This window comes from Carcharhinus amblyrhynchos, chromosome 2, assembly GCF_965287045.1.
Source record: "Carcharhinus amblyrhynchos chromosome 2, sCarAmb.v2.hapA, whole genome shotgun sequence".
Taxonomy (NCBI): domain Eukaryota; kingdom Metazoa; phylum Chordata; class Chondrichthyes; order Carcharhiniformes; family Carcharhinidae; genus Carcharhinus; species Carcharhinus amblyrhynchos.
The window spans coordinates 140,794,195-140,800,423 of record NC_137325.1 but is presented as its reverse complement, the minus strand read 5'-3'; positions in this window follow the sequence as shown (position 1 = coordinate 140,800,423).

Here is a 6,229-nt window from a genome sequence, read left to right as displayed (position 1 = left end):
AGACCGGTGAGTCTTACTTCTGTTGTGGGCAAGGTTTTAGAAAAAATTATTAGGGATAGGATTTATAGTTATTTGGAGTGTAATGAATTGATTAGAAATAGTCAGCATGGTTTTGTAGCGGGTAGGTCGTGCCTTACTAACCTTATTGAGTTTTTTGAGAAGGTGACCAAAGAGGTGGATGGGGGTAAGGCAGTTGACGTGGTATACATGGATTTTAGTAAGGCGTTCGATAAGGTTCACCATGGTAGGCTTCTGCAGAAAATGCAGATGTATGGGATTGTGGGTAATCTAGGAAGTTGGATCAGGAATTGGCTATCAGATAGGAGACAGAGGGTGGTGGTGGATGGTAAATATTCATCATGGAGTGCAGTTACGAGTGGTGTGCCTCAGGGATCTGTTTTGGGGCCACTGTTGTTTGTAATTTTTATTAATGATCTGGATGAGGGTATAGTTGGGTGGATTAGTAAATTTGCTGATGACACCAAAGTTGGAGGTGTGGTAGATTGTGAGGAAGGGTGTCATAGTCTGCAGGGAGACTTAGATAGGTTGCAGAGCTGGGCCGAGAGGTGGCGGATGGAATTTAATGCGGAGAAGTGTGAGGTAATTCACTTTGGTAGGAGCAACAGATGTGTCGAGTATAGGGCTAACGGGAGGACTTTGAATAGTGTGGATGAACAGAGGGATCTAGGTGTGTGTGTACATAGATCCCTGAAAGTTGGGAATCAAGTAGATAAGGTTGTCAAGAAGGCGTACGGTGTCTTGGCGTTTATTGGTAGGGGGATTGAATTTAGGAGTCGCAGTGTAATGTTGCAACTGTACACTACTCTAGTGCGGCTGCACTTGGAGTACTGTGTGCAGTTCTGGTCCCCGCATTACAAGAAGGATGTGGAGGCGTTGGAGAGGGTGCAGAGGAGGTTTACTAGGATGTTGCCTGGTATGGTGGGGAGGTCCTATGAGGAGAGACTGAGGGATCTAGGGTTGTTTTCGTTGGAAAGAAGGCGGCTAAGAGGGGATCTTATTGAAACATATAAGATGATTAGAGGTTTAGATAGGGTGGATAGTGATAGCCTTTTTCCTCGGATGGAGAAAGCTAGCACGAGGGGGCATGGCTTTAAATTAAGGGGGGGTAGCTACAGGACGGATGTCAGGGGTAGGTTCTTTACCCAGCGGGTGGTGAGGGATTGGAATGCCCTGCCTGCTGCAGTTGTAAATGCGTCTAGTTTGGGGGCGTTTAAGAGATCTCTGGATAGGTTTATGGACGAAAAGGGATTGGTATAGGCTAGTGGGTCATTGTTTTTGTAACTGGTCGGCGCAACATCGTGGGCCGAAGGGCCTGTTCTGCGCTGTAATGTTCTATGTTCTATGCATACCCGTGCACTAGATCACCCAGATTCCTCTACCTCAGAGCTCTTCAATCTTTCGCCATTGAGATAAGATGCTTCTGTTCTTCTTCCTGCCAAAATGGACAAGTCCACATTTTTCCACGTTTATATACCAATTGCCATTTCCTTGTCCGACCGCAAATATTTATGTAGCCTCCTTATATTCTCTTCATGACTTATTTTCCTAGCTACCTTGTGTCATCAGCAAATTTGGCAACCATCCCTTCATCCAAGTCATTTATATAAATTGTAAATAGTTGAGATCCCAGCACACCACTCAGGTATCTTTTTGTAGTAAGATATAATATTTATGCCTAGTCTCTACTTCCCATCAGCCAGCCAATATTCAATCCATGCCAATATGTTAAGTGCTACACCATGAGCTTTTATTTTCTACAACCACTTTTGATGTGGCACTTTATCAAATGCTTTTTGGAAATCTTAAGTACAATACATCCTCCAGTTTCCCTTTTCATTCTTACAGTAATTGAAACATACTAGTTTCTTTACATCACTTTTTTTCTATAGTATCATACTTATTGACGGGGGAAGCTTCTCTTGAACCAAAACTTCTCTTTAGCCAGTCCATGCTATCCATTATATTTCTCTTTTTGAAGCACTCTATCTCTTATCTCTACTCCGTTGCTAACACCTCTCCAGTGTTCAAGTTCAAGCTCGTGAGCATTTATTTTGCTCATTTTTTCCTCTTTTTCAAGTTTCTGCTCAACTCTTTTTCCATCTCAAGCTGCTTCACCTGCAACTGAACTCCATCTAACCCCAGCTGTGTATTTCTTCAAATTTTAAATGCTGTGGTTTTACCTCAATTATGTCTGCTTTCATCTTCAACATTTCTGCTAATGTGATTAACCTGAATCACTCCGAGATGAAAGTTTCCTCTCCAGAAAAGGCACAGCCATTGACAAATATAGTAAAAGTCACTGAAAAATCTATCAATCTTAACCTTAGCAAGTACTAGTATTTTTTAGTTTATTTATTATTGTCACAAGTAGGCTTACATTAACACTGCAATGAAGTTACTGTGAAAATCCCCTAATCGCCACACTCTGCCTGTTCAGGCACACTGATGGAGAACTTAGCATTGCCAAAGCACCCAACCAACACATCTTCTGGACTGTGGTGGAAACTGGAGCCCCTGGAGGAAACCACGCAGACACAGGGAGAATGTGCAGTCTCCACACTGACAGTGACCCAAGCCAGGAATCAAACTGGATCCCTGGTGCTCCTGAGAAAGCAGTACTATATCACTGTTTACCAGCACTAGAATTGAAACCTGTTAAGAGCCTCCAAATTGTTTTATGACTCTGAACCATAGCGTCAAGCTTTTGGGAAAATCTGGCTTGGGACCAATGACTTTTTGTTTAAAGAAGATAAAGTTTGTGAATCCAAGACACTTGTTGAGAAAATAATGACCAAGATTCCATACAATAAGCAAGGTCAGAAAGATAAAAGCAACTTGTGTTATCTCTTGCGCTGTAAAAATCAATGCTAATGAGGTCAATGCAAATTAAACATACAAACGGTTGTTGAAGACATTGCACTACACAAATAGCAACTTTGATTTCATGGATTTCTTGGCAATCCACCCAAATATCAGTAAACACTAAATCAACCAATCTCATTGAAACTGCATCTCTCACAGGGGATTTCAGTCTTCACCTTCGAAGATTTAGTTTAGCCTTGGAAGCCTCTTAAATGGTTCTTCTGCCTCCATGGCAGCATATCTCTCAGACTTGCAATCTCATCTCGCCTCTAGTTCTTATGTTCTCTTTTGTCTCTTTCGTCTGGACTGGGACCTCTCCATGTCGTTAACTCTCTGTGGGACCTTTCCCTGTTTCCATTCTCTGGAACTCCCTGTGGGACTTCTCCCTGTTCCTGTCTCTGGGACTCCCCAGAGGATCCTCCTCCCCCCCCCCCCCCCCCCAAACTCCCTCACAGCCCTCTGGAACTCCCCGGGGGAACATCTCCCTGTTTCCCCTCTCTAGGACTCCCTGTGGGAGCTCTCCCCATCTCCTGTCTGGACAATTTCTCCTATTATGATGCCGCACCCCTGAGTCACAGTGTAGGATTTGCACCCTTTATTCTTTTCTTCACACAGGTGCCAGGAGAACTCCAAATGCTGTGCTCAGTATGTGCAGTCTGTTCCTGTCCCACGCATGTACTAAAACTCGCAAAGCTTGGCAGGACGAGTTCCTGGTCTCCCACTCAACGAGAAGGTAAGTGGAATCTTGCAGCAAATTCCACAGGGATCCCAGTTGGGACCATTTGTTGTTCAAGACTTACATCAGTGATTTGGACCTGGGAATTATTAGTACAGTTTTAAAATATGTAGATGGCACCCTACTGAGGAGTGTAGTTTACACCAAGAAAGACTGTGACAATGTAAACTAAAACAAATGAACTTGCAAAGTGGGCAATATTGGCCAAGAAATTTCAACACAGGCAAATGTGACATGGTGAAGCTTTTTAAAGGAAAAAAATGACACAAACAGCTTGGATAAGTGTCTAAATGGGGAAGAGGAACAAAGGAATCCAGGGACATGTACGTAGGCAAATCATTAAAGGTAGTGACGTGGTCAGTATTTATCCCTCAATCAACATCAACTAATCTCGCCATCATGTCACTGCTGTTTGTGGGAGTTTGCTGTGCTTGAATTAGCTGCCGCAGTTGCTGCATTACGACACTGACTCCACTTGAGAATTACCTTGAGAGCAGCTTGCTGCCAATTGTGATGACTTGTCTATCAAACTTCAAGTCCCAGCATCTTAATGACAAGACAGAGTGGCAAAAGAGAAGGAAAGAAAAAGAAGCCAATCCTGCACTCCCAATTCCACACCCCATGGGATGATCTGTGGGTCAAGGATCAGCCTGTTCAGCCTCAAAAGGACCCTTGACAGAAGCTTGCAACCCAAGTAGACATCATCCTTGAATTGCGAGCTAACCACGACAATGGTAATGCTCAAGAAACAACATTTTGAGATGTCTGGAGGTCAAGGAACGCGCGATTATAAATCCAAATCTTTTTCTTTTGATGTTTAAGACTTGGGCTCTGGTTCAGTTAAATCCAAAATGGAAATTAAAACCTGAAGCCAAAATTTAAATTGTTCTGTTTCCTTCCTCTATACAAATTAGATTCAAATCACCAAAAAAGTTTTCTTATTAGTCACAGATAAGGCTTACATTAACACTGCAATGCAGTTATTGTAAAAATCCCCTAGTTGCCTCACTCTGGCACCTGTTTGGGTCAATGCAACTAAACATCACATCTCTTAGACTGTGGGAGGAAACCCACGCAGACAGGGGGAGAACTCCACACAGACAGTGACCCAAGCTGGGAATCGAACCTAGGTTCCTGACGCTGTGAAGCAGCAGTGCTAGCCACTGTGCTGCCCATCAAAGACCAAAAACTTTATCATTTGTGTATTGACAAGTTAAAGACTTCAAATACTTAAAGTTGTCAAATTTCAAGTCTGCTTTTGTTGAATTTGCTTCTATAATGTTTACATTTATACATTTCAAGTCTCTAAGCTGACATTTTTCCTCCATTTTGACTGACTCGACCTTTGACCTTATTCCTCAGCCCTCCTTTTGTTGCTGTTCTTTGGACAGCACAGAAAAGTTGTTGTAACTGTAAGGACAGCAGTCTTCATTCGTGTGTTTCTGAGAGAGGCTTTGATTGAACCGATCTTAAAAGGTCTGCCTCCAGAGTTCGACTCATGGAATGGTCACATGATTGGAAAGCCTGAGATATCAATCAAACAGATTACAATCTTCAAACCCAAACAGAAGCATAGTTAGAAAGGGCCATTGGCATATTGGACTACTTTCTTCCCCAAGTCACGTGCAATGTGGTCAATTATGGGTTCTTTTAACTTCTGTTAACCTGGGAAAAGGTTCTGGAACATTTGTTGCTGTCCTCAAACGTTGAGCATAACTCCAGATTTGAGCTCATGGAGTTAGGCTTGCAATGTAGGTCAACCCTTAAAGACAAGATTGAAGGACTTAAAAGGGATACCTTGAAGCTTGGTGGTTCTAATACTTGACAGGCTGCCCAAAGGCAACTTCCTCATAAAAGTGACTCAAACGTACTAAACTGTCATTAAAAGTGTTCACTAATTGTCCTTCATGCAAGGGGAGCAGTCTGTCCAGCCCCTATCAGATTCCAATCAAACACTAAATGATGACCCTCTTAATGACCTTGCACATATTGGGCTGCAAAATAAATTACTGCCTTGGTATCATCCAATAATTTTTAAAGTATTCCCAATACCTCTTCAAAAACCTCATAAGAACATAAAGTAGGAGCAGGAGCCTGCCCCACCATTCAATAAGATCATGGCTGATCTGAAGTGGCTCAGTTCCACTTTCCTGCTTTCTCCCCATAACTCATCTTTCAAATCCTACCACTGTCTATCTCTGTAAGCTATCAACATTCTGGGGGTTACCATTTACCAGAAATTGAGCTGGACCAGCTATATAAATACTATGGCTACAAGCGCAGTTCAGAGGCTGGAATTTCTGCAGAGAGTAACTCGCCTCCTGACTTCCTGAACCCTGTCAAATGTCTACAAGGCAGAAGTTAGAAGTGCAATGGTACAGTCAAGAAGCTCAACACCATCCAATGCATAGCAGCCAGATTGACACTCCATCCACAAACATTCACTCCCTTCACCTCTGATGCAGTGGTAGCCGTATGTACCATCTACAGGAAGCACTGCAGGAACTCACTAAGGTTCCTTAGACAGCACCTTACAAACCCACAACAATTATCACCTGGAAGAACAGGGGCAGTAGATACATGGGCACACTACCACCTGGAGGTTCCCTT